General features: G+C 48.0%; 1 long non-coding RNA gene across 6 annotated transcripts; it reads right to left on the bottom strand.

The window, feature by feature from the left end:
* Nucleotides 1–10,622: 10,622 nt before the first annotated feature.
* Nucleotides 10,623–19,323, bottom strand: LOC112647832 (uncharacterized). Of its 6 annotated transcripts, none has more exons than XR_007403818.1 (5): nt 19,182–19,312; nt 18,243–18,320; nt 17,982–18,157; nt 13,610–13,798; nt 10,623–11,157 (listed from the first exon to the last, which is right to left on the bottom strand). It is a non-coding gene; the product is annotated as an uncharacterized LOC112647832 (long non-coding RNA). The 6 variants fall into 6 exon arrangements; XR_007403817.1 differs by having other exon boundaries at nt 10,624–11,157; nt 18,271–18,320; nt 19,182–19,316; XR_003128510.3 differs by having other exon boundaries at nt 17,982–18,320; nt 19,182–19,313.
* Between the last annotated feature and the right edge of the window lie 1,208 nt (nt 19,324–20,531).

The following is a 20,531-nucleotide window of genomic DNA, read 5'->3' as shown; positions in this document are numbered from 1 at the left end:
CCAGGTCTGAGGGTGGGTTTGGAGCTATATTACATGGAGGCCTGCCCTCAAGCTGCCCAGAGTCTGGTGGGAGGCAGGTGAGTCTGCAGACCATGCTAACTCGGGGCGACAGGTGCCCTGGGGGTAGGGGTGGGAGGCTGCTCCAGGTACCTGGCCGTGATCTTCTCTGAGGACACTCTGGGAAGAGCTCTTCTCCAACTTGGCCAAGGAATGAAGCTGCAGACAGAGAGCTCCCTCCAGTGCCAGCTGAATGGTCCCATGGGTGGATGACACTCCTCTCTGTGCCTGCTGGCTCTCCCTGTCGCCCACCCCTCCTCTGCCTGGCATCCTTGTGCTTTCTCTGTCTGTGTCACCTGAGCCCAGACCCCAGTCTCCTGAGCATCCCCTTCGGTGCTGAAGGTTTTGTCTCTAACCAAAATGAACTGATGGGCAGGGAGGAATCTGGGAGGGGTTTCTGACGGGTTCCCACCTTCCCCAGTTCGGTCCCAGGTAGTGCTCCGTGGGGGCATCCTCAAGGTACTTTTTTTCAGCAAACTTGTGGAAGCTGCCATGGGCTCACCATTGTCTTAGTCACTGGGGAGCCAGAAAGTCACTAAGCCCCAGGCCTTGCCGGCCCCCACCCGCTGTGGCCAGCAGAGCCCGGGCTCAAGTGTGACAAACACCGTGACTGGCATTTCTAAATCCTGAGGTCCTTCCTGGCCTGGGACTCCAGGAAACACAAGGACCCCAGGAACGGGGCTGCCCTCCCCAACCCACAGGTCACATCAAAGCCCTCGGGAGAAAAAACAATGTGCTCCTTTGGTGACTTGTTGGGGGGAATGCAGAAGGGGTGGCAGGGGAAGGACAGGAGCGAAGTCACTTGTCCCTGTTTACTCACTAAAGAGCCAGAAACTCTCTGAACTTACTGGAAAGCTCCTGGGACTTTGTTTTCCTGAAACGATACAAAAACAGGTTGGACTTCTCCAGTGTTTACTCGAAGATTTAATGACCTAATTATGAGCCAGGTTGCCTGGCAGGCTTGCAAAGGTAAAGGTGGGGCAAAGGCTCCTCACCTGGGCTCTGAGAAGTACTGAGAGGTGGGCTGCTCCACCCCAGAGGGGGCTGAGTGAAACCGGAAGATTCCTGGCTGCAGAGAGGACAGAGTTGGTTAGAATGCTGGGTGCTTTGAGCAGCTTACTTCACGTCTCTGAACCACTCTTCATCTGCTGAGTAGAAAGAGCAATACTTCTCTCGCTGGGTGTTGGAGGACAGCAGTGGTCAGCTAGCACCCAGTACGCAGGCAAAGGCGGCCGCAGTTACTGAAAAAGTCCTCATTTGGTCAGGCTGTTGGGGACTCGGATGTTCTGGAGACCTGGCTACGACCCTCAGTCCCCTTCACAAACTGATTCTCTCCAAGCATGGATCCTCACTGCCCACCCAGGGTCTCCTCCCAGCCTTGCGGCTCCCAGGCATGGGTGGCATTGGGTGGCACTCCCTCAAGATGGCAGGTGACGGGCTGGTGGATACAGCGATGTAGAAACCCTCCGAGCTGCTGGGAAAAGGTGCTCTCAGCTCTGTCATGTCTTGACTCAGTTTCCCTCTGCTTGTCCCTGAACCCCCAAGGAGCCGTGTTCATGCCCTGGGCCCTGATCACCTCTGGCCACCTCTTTATCCAGTCTCTCATGACCATCAACATTTTGCTGTTGGCCCTGGCATGACGAATTAGAAAGAAATCCACACCGGATTTGAAATCTCCAGTGGGATGGGGAGCTATGGGGATGGGCAGCTACACAGAATGCGTTTAAATGCATTTTTAGATGTTCGAAAATGAAATTTTTTTTCAAAGTTCTCAAGAAGCTGCTGACCGCAGTCTGAGAAAGTCTGGATTGGGGTCAGCAGAACCCAGTGCATTCCCACCGGACCCCCTTCGCAGCCGGTAACACCTCTTGCCTCCTCCTCCCGGGCACACAGGAGGAACGGTGGGTATTGGCCTGGAGCCCTCAGTGGTGTCCGAGGTAGCCTGCAAACAGCAGTGGAAACGTTTACTCTTCCCTGTCTCCAAGTCCTTGTGGTGACTTTGCAGCTCCTTCCTCGGGTTGGGGGGGCGGGGAGTCTGTTTCCTTGCCCTTGAATCCAGGCTGGCCTGATGCTCACCCTGAACCAGAGAACACAGAAGAAGTGAAGGTGATACTGAGCCAGGCCCCCAAACCCACTGGGCTTCTGCTTTCCCAGTCCCCCCTGGTAAGCTGAATTGGAAATCAGAGCTCCTTCCCTCTGTGGGGGACAGCACCTGGGTCCTGATTCTAGTGGAGAAAGGCCGTGGTGTGGGTGCAAGGCAGTGCAGGAAGTTTTCAGGTCTCCTGTTCCCAGTTGGGGGAAAGGGAACCGCAGTAGCTATCTGTGCTGGGAAGCGAGTACCAACCTCCTGGCTGCAGAGAAGCCCAGGACAAGGATAGTGTGCCTTGGCCCCCTACAGTGGGCGAGAGGGGAAGGGAACTGATCCCCTGCCCCCAGCTCAGGAGCCCTTGCTCTTCTGGTGGCAGCTGCTGTTAAACTGTGTCATTCTGCAGAAGGGAGATGCCAAGTCCAGAGATGCTGTGTCCTTTTCCCAAGCCACAGAGCTAGCGAAGGGCAGGCTCAGACGGTCCCCTGGGGGACACATTCTCAACCTTTCCCCGGCCAATGCAGGTCCTGCTGCTGGCCTGCCTCCTGCTCCTTCTCACAAACCCAGCTCAGTTGGGAGAGTCTCTCTTAAAGATGAGAGCTCCTTGGGGGCTGGAGTCCTGTTTGCTTCAGTTCTCCTTCTTCCTGGTGTCAGGTGCTAAATCTGGCCAGAGGGGGAGCCAGGATACGGTTGCTGAAGGAGCTTTTCTGACTCCCCATCACTGGTTGCAAATTCAAAGTCTCCTGGCACAGCACACACACCTCTTTGGTGGTATTTGAAGCGAGTCTATAAGTGATTATTTACATGCGTATGTTCACATTCATGTGTGTGTGTATGTGCGTGCAGACACACGCGTGCATGCCTATTTATGCCCACTGGATTGAGAGCTCCTTGATGGCATCAGCTCTGAGATAGATTAGATAGATAGACAGATAGATAGATACATACATACATACTTACATACATACATACATACACATACATACTGGGTAGGTGGATGGATAGGTGGGTGGGTGCATGGGTGCATGGATAGATACGTTTGTTTATAATGGACTCAGATAACATGGAAGGAAGGGAGGCAGAGTGCAGGGCAGCACTTGACTCTAGAAAGACAGAGCAGCCAGGATGGACACCCTGCAGCAGCCAAGGCTCGAGGTTTGAAACTCGAGGGCCCAGTGTGATCTTAGCCATTCAATTTCTCTGATCTTCAGTTTTCTTCTGAATTAGAACAACAGGGTCTGACTCTCAGGAACAAATGAGAGGATGAGCCCAAAAGAACACACTTCAGAGGTTCTCAGAGCAGACAGGTCCGGGGCCTTGAACTCCGGCAGGAACAGGGTTGAGTTCCAGTCCTGCCACATAATGTAGTGCTGGACAGCAGGGAAATTGCACAGCCGCCCCCCTACCCCGGCCCACTCCAACTACCACCACCACCACCACCACCACCAAGCCTCAGCTGCAAAACTGGGGGAGGAAGTTGCTCCTTGGCAGGGGTTTGAGAATATGAAGCAAGTTCTGTGTTGGAAGCAGGTGCTCAGCAATGATGGCGTGGCTGCTGCTGCTGACTTCCTTCTTAGAAGGCCTGGCTCCATCCCCCACCCCCACCCCACCCCCACCCCCGGAGAAGATCAGAGAGATGCAGGTGGAAGCTCTGCCAAAAAGTCTGCACTGCAGTGGCCCCAAAGGCTACAGAACAGGCGGCAGGGTGAAGGCTCCCACAGGCGGATGGGGCGTGAGGGGCACCCCTTGGAGAGGTGGACAGGATTTGTGAGGGAGACCCTTGGTTCCCCAGCTGACTCCCAGGGAAGGGGGATTGTGGGAGAGGCGATGCTGGCAAGGTGGGAAGAAGAGAAATATTTTAAACACAGAATGATGACAGTTGTTGGGAGATGCCAATATTAGATAACCTTCAGATGTGCTCCTCCAGGAAGGGTCAGAGGCCCGGCCACTGGAGACAGCTGCCACCACACACAGCGGGAGGGACCTGGCTTCCTTTGCAGATGGAGCCCAGTGGTTAGGAACCAGGTCTATGTGATGCGGGAGTGGAGGGGGAGGAATAATAAAGGGTCTGGGGAAGTCCTGGGCAGCCCAAAGCAGGCAAACAGAGTCAGGGCAGCTGGCCTTCTGGGTTCTTCTAGTCTAGTTCTAGGTTCTTCCCATTCCTACTGGGGCCTGAGATCATTTCATTCCCTTTGCCTACCTGTCCATCCACCTATAAGGCCAGCTTCACACCATCCTCTCCTTGTACTGGGAAGGACTGTCCTGTCCTCTCCACCCTGTCAGAGAAACTGCCTGCCCTTAGCCCCTCCACCAAAGCCAACTGAGTTTGAGCAGAGGCTGCCCTTCCTCACCTCCTCCCCAGCCTGTGGGCCAGGAGTGATTAGACCAGGGAGGGCCTGACCCGGGGCGGCTGATCCTCAGGTGGCTGGTGCACAGCAGTGGTCAATTAGATGCTTTTTTCCCTGAATCTGAATTTGGAAAGAATTTTCCAGCTCTTGGAAGAGACAAAAGGCTGGGAGCAGAGGGGCTACCCATACTTAGCAAAGGGGTGATGATTGGGGGAGGGGGAACATATGGGTTTTAGGTGGTAGAGAAAGGAAAGTGGAAGAGGAAGAGATGCAGAAGGAGGGAGGGAGGATGATGGGGATGAGGAGGAGAAAGTCTAACTCACCCTATACCCTCCATAGGACCCCAGCCTCAGTCCTCACAAATCCTTACATTAAACCTATCCTTGGGATGCCTGGGTGGCTCAGTTGGTTAAGCGTCTGCCTTAGCTCAGGTCATGATCCCAGGGTCCTGGGATCAAGTACACATCAGGCTTCCTGCTGCAGGAAGTCTGCTTCTCTCTCTGACCCTCGCTCAGCTCATGCCCTCTCTTGCTCTTTCTCTCTCTCATATAAATAAAATCCTTTAAAAAGAAAAAGAAAGAAAATACAATATTTTGTGTGTGTGTGTGTGTGTGTGTGTGTATATATACACACACACACGGGGTACCTGGATGGCTCAGTCAGTTAAATATCCAACTCTTGGTTTCAGCTCAGGTCATGATCTCAGGGTCATGGGATCAGCCTATATCAGGCTCCAGGCTCAGTAGGGAGTCTGCTCGAGATTCTCTCTCCCTCTCCCTCTGCCCCTTTCCCTGCTCACACACGCTCTCTCTCTTTCTCTAGCTCCCTATCTAAAATAAATAAATCTTTTTTAAAAAAATAACCATACAACTTAACAAACTATTACTGTCTCAATTATAGGCCAGTTTGAGAATCGGGATTGCAACTCGCTGAAGAACTTCCCATTCACCACTTCCCTTCCCCGCAAAGTTGGCCCATATGAGAACTTGTGGCTTTTCTTTATAGTCTTACACAGCCAACTAAGCATGTGAACTTAAACACTGTAATTTAATTTTGCCAGCTTTTATTTTTAATTTTTTTTAAAGATTTTATTTATTTGGCAGAGAGATAGAGAGCACAAGAAGGGGGAGCAGCAGGCAGAGGGAGAGGGAAAAGCAGGCTCCCTGCCAAGCAAGGAACCCAACAGAGGGCTTGATCCCAGGGTCCTGGGATCACGACCTGAGCAGAAGGCAGATGCTTAACCTACTGAGCCACCCAGATGCCCCATTAATTTTGCCAGCTTTTAAACTTTCCTAAATGGAATCATACCTACATATTCTTTTGAGTTCAGTTTCTTCTTTCATTTTTCTATTTTTTTATCTTTCATTTTATTGATGTAGTATATCACTAATTTGTTTTCATATGTATTTTTTAAAGCTTTATTTTAGTGAGAGTGAGCAGGGAGGAGGGGCAGAGGGAGAGAGAGAAGCAGACTCCCTACCAAGTGGGGAGCCTGATGTGGGGTTGGATCCCAGGACCCTGAGATCACAACCTGAGCTGAAATCAAAAGCCTGTTGCTTAACCGACTGAACCATCAAGACACCCCAATTTCTTTCATTTAATGTAATAGTTTTTGATATTAAATAATGTTTTGCCTGTAGCTTAGGTCGTTAGCTCTTGGTGCTGCCCATCACTCCACTGCATGACCATACTTCAGTGTACGCATCCATTCTAGGTTCATGGACATTCAGGTTGTTTCCAAGTAGAGACTAGTACACATAACCCTTCCTGTCCTACTACCCAGTTTTCTTTAGGCGTCCTTAAGTACATCTCTGATATTTACCATCAATGAGTGACCTGAACATGGGGATGCAGTACCCAACTTGAAAATGGAAATATCCAGAGAAATCTGAGTCCTTATGAGGAGATCCATCCTGGACTTCTCAGAAAATGAAGGTTCAGAGTCCTTTCACTGCCTGGGTCGATAAATCAACAAAGATTTTTTTTGAGTGGGTAGAGTCTGAAGGGGGGAGGCCAGGCTCCAATGCATGCATAAGAGGCCATGAAAGACAGTGGCCTCAGGCTCTGAGGTCAAGGCAGGCTTCCGGAAAGAATCAGCCTTTGAAAGGCTAGGAGGAAGGATTCATTTAGAGTAACCTGGAAATTATTTAGTTCAGCCCTTTCTACAGAAACTTCTCCAAATGTCTGAGTCTCCTGGCTTTGTTGTCTCCTCAGAGCAGGCAGGAACCGGGACGTCCTCTGATCTGTCTAGAGGAGCACCTGGCTCACACTTGTCTGGACATTGAAGGGCACTGTCTGTACCTGGAGAGCAATGGAGTACCAGGAGGAGGGGGCTGCACGAGACAGGAGCTTGTCACAGGGCAGCCTTTAGGTAAAGATGGTGGACAAAACAAGCAATCTAACCTCCTACAACAACGCTCTCCTGTGTGAGTCCTTATAAAGGAGCATTCAGGTTCTGGAGATGGAAATCAGATTGTGTTCCCTGGCAGTTCACAGCCTCAAAGGCTGGACTCTGCTGCTGCTGCTGCTGCTGGGCTGTGGTCTGCACCTCTATAGAACGAGGACTTGGAAAACCCACATGCCAACGTGTTCCAGCGGGGTAGAGGAATAAATTCAAAAGATTATCTAGATTTAGATCCCACCACTGACACTGGCTTGCTGAGGGATCATTTTCCTCACTGGGCCTCTGCTCCTCTATCTGTAAAATGGGGGGCTGGACAAAGAGACCTCTAAAGGCCACTTATCCCCCCACATTCTATGGTTCTACACATGCTCTGGGGAGAAGTGGGCGTCGTACATGAGCTGTATGACATTAAAAGACTATTAGGACCAGGGCCAGGTGTTACACCCAGAGCCCTCAGGGAGACCCACTGCTAGCAAGGGTTTGGTTGAGAGGCCGGCCTCTCCAGCCTCTGCAAAGATTGTGTTCAAGCATTGCAGGTGGCTTTTGCTGCTCTAAGAAGATACACAAACACACACACACACAGATACTAGACACCTTACCTTTTCATTTCATGTATCAAGAACATCTTTGCAGGTGAATACGGAAAGCTCAAACTCATAATCCATGGAATTGACATGACATAGTTTATTCATGAATGCACATAACAGGAAATGTCCAGTGCTTTGCAAACTGTGGTGTGATATACACCCTTGTACTGACATCCTCACATACTGCAGTTTTTAACACACTGCTCAGATCATGCCACTCACCTCCTCCAAGATGAAATGCAAACTCTTTTCCCTGAGCTTCCAAGGCCTGCATGATCTGGCCCCATGCCTTCCCTAAGCTCACCTTGGAACACCCTCCTTTGCCCACTGGCAGAAGCTCTGCTGGCCTGATTGCAGGACCATGAACTGGCCAAGCCCAATCCTGCCTTGAGGCTGTTACGCCAGCCGTTCCCTCTCCTAGAATGCTCTTCCTTGATCTTCAGTGACTTCTAACTCGCCACTCAGAGCTCAGGTTCAATGTCACCTCCTCTGGGAGACCTTCCTGCTCATCCAAGTTCAAGTAGCCACTCTCACGCTCTTATTATCATTTTATATCAGTTCTCTGCATAGCCTGTTCTGGGTTGAATTGTATCCTCTAAAAAGATTCATTCAAATAACTCAGTACCTGGGAATGTGATCTTATTTGGAAATAGTCTTTGCAGGTGCAATCAAGTTAAGAGGAAGTCAGATTAGGCTAGGATGAACCCTAATCCAATTATTGGCGCCCATATAAACAAGAGGATAATTTGGACGGAGAGACACACAGAAAGAAGAGAATGCCCTGGGATGGCAGACTGCACTGAGATGGCTACAGTAAGCCATGGGACACCAGGGATTGCAGAAACTAGAGAGAAGCAAGGAACAGATTCTCAAACCTCAGAGCCTCCAGAAGGAGCCAACCCTGCCAACACCTTGATTTTGAACTTCTGGCTTCCAGAACTATGGGGACAAGTATTTTTTCTGTTATTTTAAGCCACTCAGTTTGTAGTCATTTGTTATGGCAGCCCTAGGAAAGGAATACCCAGCCCTGACCACTATCCAGTACATTTCTAGCTTCTTTCGTTCTTTGTTTACCTGTGGCCTGCCTCTCCCATTAGAACGTCAGCTCCATGAGAGCAGGGGCCCACTCTGTCCTATTTGTGGCTACTCCCTTGGTACCTGACACACTGACATTTTTTTAATGCAGGGGCAATGTGTTATTTCTGAAGGAAATCAATGCCTGTAAGTGGGATTGCAAAATAAAATGTAAGTGTATTTTAATTTTGATGGGACATCAGATTATTTTCCCTCAAACGTTGGCTACTGCCCTCCTCCCTGCAGGCCATAAGAGTGTCCACTTCCTATGTCTTAGCTCTAGAGGATGTTAGCCTGGTTCACACTTGCCATCTGCAGGGTGAACATGAGATCTCATTGCGGGATCCCTGGGTGGCGCAGTGGTTTAGCGCCTGCCTTTGGCCCAGGGCGCGATCCTGGAGACCCGGGATCGAATCCCACGTCAGGCTCCCGGTGCATGGAGCCTGCTTCTCCCTCTGCCTGTGTCTCTGCCTCTCTCTCTCTCTGTGACTATCATAAATAAATAAAAATTAAAAAAAAAAAAAAAGAAACCTGGAATTTGTCCCCCTCAAATCGTCATATAAGACACCTGGCTCTGACTCACCTTTCTGGCCACCCCAGGTGCTGTCAGGCTCTGTCTCCTCTGACACTTATTTGAAAAAAAAAAAAAAAAAAAAAAAAGAGATCTCATTGCTGTTCTCTTATTTTCTTGATTATTAGAAAAAGTAACCACCTATTCACAGATTCGTGTGCTATTTGCACCTTTCTTGTGAATTTTTCTCTTTTCTGTTGGTATATGTGGTGGGCAGAATAATGGCCCCCCTAAATTTTCTGTGTTCCAATCCCCAAAACTCTGAATATATTAGGTCACACGGCAAAGGGGAATTAAGGTGGTGGGTGGAATTAAAGATGTTAATTAGTTGACCTTGAGATGGGAAGATAACCCCAGATTATCAGGGTGGCCCCAACGTAATCACAGGGGTCCTTGTAATGGAAAAGAGAAGTAGAAAAGAGAGCTTGATAGGGGGCAGTGCAGGGAGGACTCAGCTAGACACTGCTGACTTTGAAGACAGAAGAAAGGACCAAAAGCCAAGGGAATACAGACACCCTCTGGAAGCTGGAAAAGACTAGGAAATGGATTTTCCCTGAGAGCCTCTAGAAGGAATGTAGACCTGCCAACACTGTACTTTGATTTTAGCCCAGTGAGACTCATCTTGGACTTTTGATCTTCAGAACTGTATGAGGATGAATTCATATTGTTTTAAGCCACTAGCTTTGTGATGATTTATAGAGCAGCAATAAGAAATCAGTACACTATGTTTGAATTTTCTTATCAATTATCAAAGCCAGCACCCAGCAGGTGCACCAAAAATGAAGAATGAATGAAAGAACAGATGAGCTCCAGGAATATCTTTACATTCTATTATCCTTGCATCCCTCCCATCCCTGTGCCCTACAAACACCAAGGCTTCAAATAATGGAGAGACCCAGGTATTGTCTCATTTCTTGGCCCTGTCCCCAAGGCTAAGCTCGGAGGTGAGGCTCCTCATAAATTCCCCATGCCTCACTTCCTGAGTGGGTCTGGAGAGTGAGCAGGACTGGAAGGAATGTCACACAGCAAAAATGCAAGGCTGCCGAGCTGACGTAGCTGTGGGAGGTGGGCACGGACAAATGACGAGACTTCTCCAATCCTCAAATACTCCAGCATGTCAAGGCTGCTGCAGGATGCTCTCCCTGAGGACCAGAATGTGACTACTGTGTGGCTCAGCAGAACTGAAGTGCTCTGGGTCTAGAAGTGACGAAGCATCACTTCCCAGATAAGATTATAACTGACTGCCTTGGGCTCTCCCAATGTACTGGATTTGGGAGAATCCACGTCAAAAGCAGCCCCACGGAATCACCTCTGCAGCAAGGACCTTCAGCCCCGAGCCAACAACCACATGGATGAGCTTGGAAGCAAATTCCTTTGCTCCAGCTGAACCTTGAGATGACTGCAACTGTGTCCCCCTAGCTGGGCACAACCTCAAGAGTGACCCTGAGCCAGAAGCACTCAGCTAAGCCACACCTGAATTACTGACCATCAGAAGCTGTGAAACAATAACGCTCATTGTTTTAAGCCACTAAGTTTTATTATGTAGCAATAGTAACAAATATTGTCGGAAATCTTCTTCCTTCTAAGTTTTGAGAGCTACACTCTAAGGCTAAGGCTCCAGCTTTCCGGTATTTCTGTTGGGAAATCCAAAACAGTTCTGATTCCCGATTCCGTGTGCCTGAGGCTCTTCCCCTGGATGCTGTGATGTTCTCTTCATCCCATGTGTTCTGAAATTGCCCAGCAGTTTGCCTTGCTGGGTCTGTATTTTTCACTGTGCTGGGTCCTTGCGGGGGTGGGGGTGGGGGTGGCGGGGGGGCAGGCTGTGTCAGGCTGAAGATTCCTTTCTTTCTGTTCAGGGGAATTTTCTTGAATTATTTTATTGACAATTTCTTCCCTTCTATTTTCTCTAGCCTACATTCCTGAAATCCCTTTTATTCATATTTGGGGCCCCCTGTATTAGTCCTTATGTTCTTCCTCGCTATCCTCTTCTGGGTTGAGTGTTCCTCAGATGTTTGGCAATCTTGGTTTACCTGTTGATAATTAGAAATGAACACTGAAGAACTGACTGGAAAGTCTAAAGTTTTATTGGGTTGAATTTGTTCCCCTGAGCCTCACCGAAGTCCCACTTGGGTTTAAATTCCCTTCCATAAGGGCACTTGTGATGAGCACTGGGTGTTGTATAAGTGATGAGTCACTACATCCTACACCTGGAACTACTATTACACTGTATGTTAACTAACTGGAATTTAAATTAAAACTGAGAAAGAAAAAAAAATTAATAAAAACAAATTTACCTCTGTGAATGGGCTCCTGATGGACAGGTAGAGAGTTAATAGGGGATCAAATGAAGGCAGCCAGACAGGTGAAAGCCTTCCAGGAGGGGGCCCCTCAGCCAGCCCCCAGTGGGCCTCACTCAGCTGGGCCACCTCCACATTCAGCGCCACCTCACTCGGTAGTCCTGACCACCACTTCCCACCCTTCCAGCTCTCTCCCATGTACTCTGTCTACTCTTCCAGCCTCTGCAAGAAACTCTCTTGGTTAGAATGAGAAATTTCAAACTACAGGAAAGTATAGAGAGCAAAATAGCACCCATCCATTTACCACCTCATCAGCAGTGATAGGTTTTTTTTTGTTGTTGTTTTTTTGTTTTTTTGCTTCCCATTGACTTTCAAAGACAAACAAACACTACAGGTATAATTGAGATCCCATGTGTAACTCCCCTTACTCTCTTTTCTCTCCCTAGACTTAACCCTTCCACTCCTAGAGGAAACCACTACCTCAACTTTGGTGTGTCCAGGATTCTTTTCCTTCCACTTACGTGTACATCCATAAGTAATAGATAAAACTAGGCTATGTTTCAAAGATTACTAACATGATCCAAATCTATTTATAAATTCATTGCAATCCCTATCAAAATATCAATAGCCTCTTTCACAAAAATGGAAAAGCTGACCCTCAGATTCATAATCATATGAATTCCAAGCGGCCTCAGATGGTCAAAACAATCTTGAAAAAGAAGCAGCTTAGAGGCCTCACATTTCTAGATTTCAAAATTTGCTACAAAGCCACAGTAATTAAAACAGTAGGCTACTACTTTTTATAAGTACTACTACTTTCATAAGTACGGTAAGATCCACCAACAGAATAGAGCAGAGAGCCCAGAAATAAACCCTCCCATACTTAGTTGACTTTTGACAAGGTTGCCAAGACCATTTGATGGAGAAAGGGCAGTCCTTTCAATATGTGGTGCTGGAAAAACTGGGCATCTTCATGCAAAAGAAGTTGGACCCTTACCTAACATGAGGCTTGAAAACTAACTGAATATAGATCAAAGACTTACACTTAAGAGCTAAAATTTTAAGTGACCTAAAAAAAACACAGGGGGCCAACTAGACATTGAAGTTGGCAACAATTTCATAGATTCAACACCAAAAGTACCGACAACAAAAGAAAAAATAGATAAATTGGATTTCATCAAAATTTAGTCTTTACACTTGCTGGCATAAAGATTTTATAACCTTTCTGTGATTTTTTTTCTTTGACCCATGGGTTATTCATAAGTGCTCTGCTTAATGTCCGAACATTTGAGGTCTAATAATCTTTCTTTTGTTCATTTCCAGTTTCATTCCACTTTGGTCAGAGATCATACCCAGCATGATTTCACCTTTTGAAATTTGTTATAACTCGCTTTATGGTTCAATACATGTTCTATTTTGGTAAATATGCACTTGAAGAGGAGAACGTGTACTCTCCAGTTGCCAGGTGCAGTGTTCGAAACTGTCTATTAAAGTCAAGGTGATAAAAAATAAATAAAGTCAAGGTGATTAACTCTGTTGTTCATATTTTCTATATACTTACTGATTTTTTTATCTGCTCTTTCTATCAGTTGCTGAAAGAGATTTTTAAAAATCTCAACTATGATTTCAGATTTGCCTATTTGTCCTTTTGGTTCTGTCAACATTCTGCTTCAAGTACTGTGCAGCTCTGTTATTAGGTGCATACAAATTTATGATTGTTATATCTTCCTGTTGAATGGGCCCTTTTATTGTTATGAAATGTCCCTATTTACCTTCCTTACTACTTCTGGCTATGAAGTCCACTTTGATATTAATAGAGTCATACCTTTCATTTGGTAAATGTTTGCATGATATAATTTTTACCATCATTTTACTTTCTGCCTATGTTCTGCAGTTAAAGTGTCTCATAGGGCAGCCCCTGTGGCCTAGTGGTTTAGCGCCGCCTTCAGCCTGGGGTGTGATCCTGGAGACTCGGATCAAGTCCCACGTCAGGTTCCCTGCATGGAGCCTGCTTCTCCCTCTGCCTATGTCTCTGCCTCTCTCTCTCTGTCTCTCATGAATAAATAAATTTAAAAATCTTTAAAAAAATAATAAAGTGTCTCATAGAAGTGCTGCAAGGGATGGAGTGTGTGACTCTTGATCTCAGGGTCATGAGTTCAAGCCCCATGTTGGGTGTAGAACTTACTTTTAAAAATTTTTTGGGCAGCCCTGGTGGCTCAGAGTTTTAGCACTGTCTTCAGCCCAGGACCTGATCCTGGAGACTGGGATTGAGTCCCACGTCGGGCTCTCGGCATGGAGCCTGCTTCTCCCTCTGCCTGTGTCTCTGCCTCTTTCTCTCCTGCTCTGTATCTCTCATGAGTAAATAAAATAAAATCTTAAAAAAAAAAAGACAGAAAGAAACATGTTTTTTTCCTGAACCATTTGAGAGTATTTGCCGACGCGATATACCTGAACACTTTAGCGTATGTTTCCTATATTTTCTGGTGTAACCACAGTACAATCTTCAAAATCAGGCAATTGATAATGATGAATTCTCATCTTATCCAAGATCCCATTTAAGATTTGCCAATTGTCCCAATAACATCTTTAGAAAAAGAATCATACATTAGATCAAAAATTTAGTTGTCATGAGTTATTGTGCCTTTTTAGTCTCCTTCAGTCTGGACCAGCTCCTCGACCTTTCCTTTGATACTTTTATAGATTACAGGCTATAATGTGCCTCCATGTGTGTCTGTCTGATAGTCTGATTTGTGAGCATTACATTCAGATTATGCATGTTTGTCTGGAATGTCACAGAAGTGGTGCTGAATTCTCATTGCATCTCATCAGGTGCTGCACATCAATTTGGGCCATTACTAGCAAAGCATACTTTGGTCATTTGATTATGGTGGGGTCTGCCTACCTTATGATCACTGTGAATTATTCTTTTCTCCTTTGTGACTGGTATTTTGTGCAAAGGGACTTTAAAACTATATAGTCTTGATCCTTGCTGAACTTCACTATTTATTTATATAGACTTGTAGTTTCTTATTTTATTCCAACGTTTATAATCCAATTTACTATTTATTTTGATTTTCAGATTGTCCCTGATTTGATCAGTGGGAGCCACTTTGAGACAGGTTCTGTATCCTTTTGACATGTCCCCATCATTCCTTGAGCACTTGCTTGCATTTTGACCCAAGATATTCCAGATTTATCTTACACTTTCCCTACCTCAATCCTAGAATCAGCCATTCTCCAAGGATCCCCAGGTTCTTTCTTAGAAACTGTTATTTAGTGTGACACCTGGGTGGTAGACTTGGTTGAGCATCTGACTCGTGGTTTCAGCTTGGGTCATGATCTCAAGGTTATCAGATCAAGCCCCTCATTCGGCTCTGCATTTAGTACAGAGTCTGCTTGAGAGTCTCCTTCTCCCCAAGCCCCTCCCTGCTCCCTAAAATAATCTTTTAAAAAAGAAAAAGAAACTTATTTAGAAGCCAAACTCTAGGTGTTAGGTATTTTCATTGCTAATGAGGTGTATCTTTCTCTGCTTTGTGTGGACAGAGCTAGAGAATGTGTATGTAATACATATACATGCATATTATACATCTATATGGATGAACCCATCAGATACATTCTATTCCAAACAAGTATCACAGGGTTTGTTCTATTTTTTTTTCCTTTTCTGTATTTGTAACTCTGACTAAACCTGAACCTCTTCTCCACAAATGGGGATGACCTCTTCACTGTGCTCAGGAACTGGCATCCCACACCTGGCTTCCCTTCCAGGGAAATGCCCTTCTCATCCTGTCTGAGCTCTAATATCCTGTTTTTAGGTCACATGGCTTCCTCACTTTCCACACTCTTCACACACATACACACTACACCTTGTTTTGCCCCACCTAATGGCTTTAGAATTAAATTGCTCAGGAATAGAAGAGAAGGGAAGGAAAAGAGGAACATGAATTGCCTTTATTTTTGAAAAAAAAATTCATAGGATATAGAAAGTTTTTTTCTATAGTTAAAAATGCAATTCCATTGTCTTCTAGATTTCATAGTTGCTACTAATAAGTCAGCCATAACTCACTGTCCTTCCTTTGAATGTAACGTGTTCTATTTTTCCTGGCTGCTTTTAATAGTTTCTGTCTTTGGTTTTCCCCATGTGTAGTTTTCTTTGTATTTTTTTTTAACACAGGATGCACTGAGCTTTGTGAATCTATGAATTGTCTTTGATTTTGAAAACTCTTGCCCTTTATCTCTTCAAATAAGCTTTTATGATTCTCTCTTCCTCCCTTTTTCTGATAATCCAATTATATACATGATTGATCTGATGACTGTGTCCCAATATGTGTCTCATATTGTTATTTTCATTATTTGCTCTCTGTGCTTCAGTTTGAATATCTTCTATAGTCTAAGTTATCTTCCAATAACTCCAATAGCAAAATTATCTGAGTTGTGATGATGGAATGAATACCTCCAACAAATGACAAGATTGATGATATCAAGCACACATCAAGATCGGGAACACTTGGGCAGCCCGGGTGGCTCAGCGGTTTAGGACTGCCTTCAGCCCAGGGTGTGATACTGGAGACCTGGGATCAAGTCCCACATCGGGCTCCCTGCATGGACCCTGCTTCTCCCTCTGCCTGTGTCTCTGCCTCTGTGTGTCTCTCATGAATGAATGAATAAAATCTTAAAAAAAAAAATAGGAGAAACTTTATTACTTACATATGAAGATTACTGGGGGAGAGCCCAGAAACTTCCCAAGCAGGTCTAAAAATGGCTTGGGAGAGCAGAGAAAGGAGACTGGCTTTGAAGTCAGTCATTGGAGGGTGGGGGCTAGGGGCAAGTGTTTCCATGCATCGACCAGGACTTGCATGGCTTGAACTTCCGGCTGAGACTAATGGCAGAAGCACCTAGGCTTTCTTATGAGCTGGCCCAAGTTTAAAACAGAAAGGAAGAGGGAGTAGTGGGGCATAAAAGCTGTCAGCATTCAAGTGTCAAAAATAGATTATTTTACTATAACTTGTGCTATGGACTGAATGTTTGTCCCCCACCCCCATGCTTGCCTCTAAATCATAGTTAAAACTTTAACCTTCATTGTCATGGCATTTTGAAGTGGAGCCTTTGAAAGGTGATTAGGTTTAGATGAAGTCATGAAGGTGTAGTCCTTATGATGGGATTAATGCCCTTATAAGAAGATGAGATACCAAAGTTCCCTCTCTCCATTGTGTGAAAACACAGCAAGAAGGTGCCATCTGCAAGCCAAAAAGAGCCTCTCACCAGGAACCAAAGGTGCCTTGACCTTGGATTTCCCAGCCTCCATGTCTGAGAAATGTCTGTTGTTTAAGGCATCCAGTCTGTGGTATTTTGTTACGGCAGTCTGAGCTGACTGAGATACTCTATAAGTCTGGTCTATTACATTTTTTTCTCATGCTTTTTGGTCATGATTTCTTATCTATTCATATGTGTTATATTTTTTTAAATTGAATTTCAGATGTTATATTTAAAAGAATCGTAGAACTTAAAAGTCATTATTCTTCTCCAGAAAGGATATTTCTCCTGTCTTTGGCAGATAAGGTGAGGGGCAAATCACCTATATCCAATCAGAAACTGAATTGGGCTGGAGCTAGATTCCAGGGTTAATCTGTTTCTGGTTTCAGACGTTTCAAGAGTGAGACATGATACCTGTTTCTTGCAGCTTCCTCCTTCTAGAAGCTTCCTTCTCATGCATGGTCCTCCTGAGTTTTTGATATTGAGAGACTGGCAGTTGTCTCCTTGGTCTTAAAAATTCTGCTCTTCTGGGACCCCTGGGTGGCTCAGCAGTTGAGCACCTGCCTTCAGCCCAGGGCGTGATCCTGGAGTTCCAGGATCAAGTCCCACGTTGGGCTCCTGGCATGGAGCCTGCTTCTCCCTCTGCCTATGTTTCTGTCTCTCCCTCTCTCGGTGTCTCTCATGAATAAATAAATAAAATCTTTTAAAAAAATTCTGCTCTTCTGGGACACTGAGCTTAGCTCTTTTACCTCCCTTCACATGCAAGCAGAATATCTGGCAAATGTCTTTCCATGTTTCTTGAAGGCTTCTTCCTCTGGTTGTATTATGTTTTTCAAGAACTAAAAAATCTGTGTCTTGATAGCATATCCCACCAGCATCCTATACTATTCCAGCACTCAGTGTTCCAGGGGGAGAGTCTGGAGCTTCGTTATTCTCTAGTCATTCAGGCTAGTCCATGTAGCTGTCAAAATCCCTGTTGGTTTCTCCTTCCACTAGCAGAGCTCTTTGCCCAACACTCAGTCTGGAACACTGACTCAGCAAATGGACTACTGGAAGAAAAGGCCTAGTAATTCCAACTCACCTACGGAGAGTTTTCCTTCCCAGTAGGTTTATTGCCACCAACCACATTCTAACCTTTCTAGATGCTTCACTTCTATTGCTACCTATCACAAAATTATTCTTACAAAGAAAGTGGAGAAACGTGAAAATGTGATCACAAGAGTAAAACAATTCAGTAGATATTTTAACTAATTAATAGTTCCAGTGGACCATGAAAGTACTATCATGGCTCAAGCAATGTTTACCTCAACAAAATAACTGTCAATACTGGTGCTTCAGCCATCTGATATGAGTTGAAGAAGGGAGAAGGTATGTTTGGGCATGAGGTCTTATTGTCATCTTTCAAATCTTTCTTACTTAGCAATAATTGCCTCCGCCTGTTCTTCACCTTGGCTCAGGATCTGAAGGAACAGCAGAGTAACTGAAAGAGAGTGAGTCTGGATTAGGTAGAGCCTTTTAAATTCCTGTGCTAGGGCCGCCCAGGTGGCTCAGCGGTTTAGCGCCACCTTCAGCCCAGGGCCTGATCCTGGAGACCTGGGATCCAGTCCCACGCTGGGCTCCTTGCGTGGAGCCTGCCTCTTCCTCTGAAAATTAAATAAATAAGTAAGAAAATAAATAAATAAAATAAATTCCTGTGTTACTTTCAGGAAGTTACTTCGCCTCGATTAAGTTCTGGTTTCCTCCTTTATAAAAGAAGACAACCAATGCCTACCTCCTGGGGCTCTAATTATGTTAGACATAAAGTACCCCAAACACAGGAAACAATCTACGCATTGTCCTCATGGGTCTCCCCCGGGTCCTCAGTTTACTCTTATGCAAAATTAGGATGGTGCCAACTTCCAGAGTTGTTTTGATTCTTCAGTTAAATGAGACCATGGAGCAGAAGGGTTCTGCTGCATTTTGCTGTGCAAGGTCTGGTCCCTGTGTTGGAGGTGGCTCTTTGGGTGGCTGAGCCACCAAGTAACTGGTCTCATGGCAAAGTTTTTGGTTAATTTTGGTTTCTAAGGCCTCTTCCCTGTTTGTGCATCCTCAAGTCCACTTGTCTTCACAGGGTGGCTGGCTGCTGACCAAGCTGGGACCTCGTGCGCCCGGAGCTCCGCGCACCCTCAGGGCGCAGGGAGCGGCTGCGGTCCACCCAACCGCTAGGATGTGCCCGCCCAGTCCCATTAGGTGGCCACATGGTGCAGCGCGTGGAACCACGAAGAGCAGCAGTCAAATCCCACCTCCGCACGACTAGCTGTGCGCCTCTGGGCAAGTCCCGTACACTTCCGCCATCAGTTTTCCTCGTCCTGACCCAGGGGGATACCAGGATACCCACCGCGAGACCGTCACAACAGGAAGCCTGGCGTCCGTGGGACACACCCGTGAAAGGCAGCTGTCACTCTGCCCGGTCCCCAGCCCCTCCTGTGCCCACGTCCCCGGCTCTGTGCGGGCTCAGCGCCTACCTTCCCGGAGGCCAAATCCGTCTCTGCGCCCGGCACTCCGTCAAGATGGCGCCTCCCTGTTCCCCCACCAACCAGGCCACAGAGGGTGCCGCCCACGGGGCCTGCGGGGGCCAATGGGAGCGCGGGAAGGCGGGGGGGGGGCAATGGGCGGGGCAGAGCCGATGGGACTGTGGGAAGGCGGGGGGGGGCAATGGGCGGGGCAGAGCCGATGGGACTGTGGGAAGGAGGGGGGGGCAATGGGCGGGGCAGAGCCAATGGGACTGTGGGAAGGCGGGGCGGGGCAATGGGCGGGGCGGAGCCGATGGGACTGTGGGAAGGCGGGGGGGTAAATGGGCGGGGCAGAGCCAATGGGACTGTGGGAAGGCGGGGCGGGGCAATGGGCGGGGCGGAGCCGATGGGACTGTGGGAAGGCGGGGGGGTAAATGGGCGGGGCAGAGCCAATGGGACTGTGGGAAGGCGGGGGGGGGCAATGGGCGGGGCAGAGCCGATGGGACTGTGGGAAGGCGGGGGGGGGCAATGGGCGGGGCAGAGCCAATGGGACTGTGGGAAGGCGGGGCGGGGCAATGGGCGGGGCGGAGCCGATGGGACTGTGGGAAGGCGGGGGGGTAAATGGGCGGGGCAGAGCCAATGGGACTGTGGGAAGGCGGCGGGGGGCAATGGGCGGGGCAGACCCAATGGGACTGTGGGAAGGCGGGGCGGGGCAATGGGCGGGGCAGAGCCGATGGGACTGTGGGAAGGCGGGGGGGGTAAATGGGCGGGGCAGACCCAATGGGACTGTGGGAAGGCGGGGGGGGCAATGGGCGGGGCAGAGCCAATGGGACTGTGGGAAGGCGGGGGGGGCAATGGGCGGGGCAGAGCCAATGGGACTGTGGGAAGGCGGCGGGGGGCAATGGGCGGGGCGGAGCCGATGGGACTGTGGGAAGGCGGGGGGGGGTAAATGGGCGGGGCAGAGCCAATGGGACTGTGGGAAGGCGGGGGGGGGCGCAATGGGCGGGGCAGAGCCGATGGGACTGTGGGAAGGCGGGGAGGGGGAATGGGCGGGGCAGACCCAATGGGACTGTGGGAAGGCGGGGGGGGGGCAATGGGCGGGGCAGAGCCAATGGGACTGTGGGAAGGCGGCGGGGGGCAATGGGCGGGGCAGACCCAATGGGACTGTGGGAAGGCGGGGGGGGGGCAATGGGCGGGGCAGAGCCAATGGGACTGTGGGAAGGCGGCGGGGGGCAATGGGCGGGGCGGAGCCGATGGGACTGTGGGAAGGCGGGGGGGGGGGGGGGGTAAATGGGCGGGGCAGAGCCAATGGGACTGTGGGAAGGCGGGGGGGGCGCAATGGGCGGGGCAGAGCCGATGGGA

Source organism: Canis lupus, chromosome 19, assembly GCF_003254725.2.
Source record: "Canis lupus dingo isolate Sandy chromosome 19, ASM325472v2, whole genome shotgun sequence".
In the NCBI taxonomy this organism is placed as follows: Eukaryota; Metazoa; Chordata; class Mammalia; order Carnivora; family Canidae; genus Canis; species Canis lupus.
This window is presented reverse-complemented; position numbering and strand designations above follow the sequence as displayed.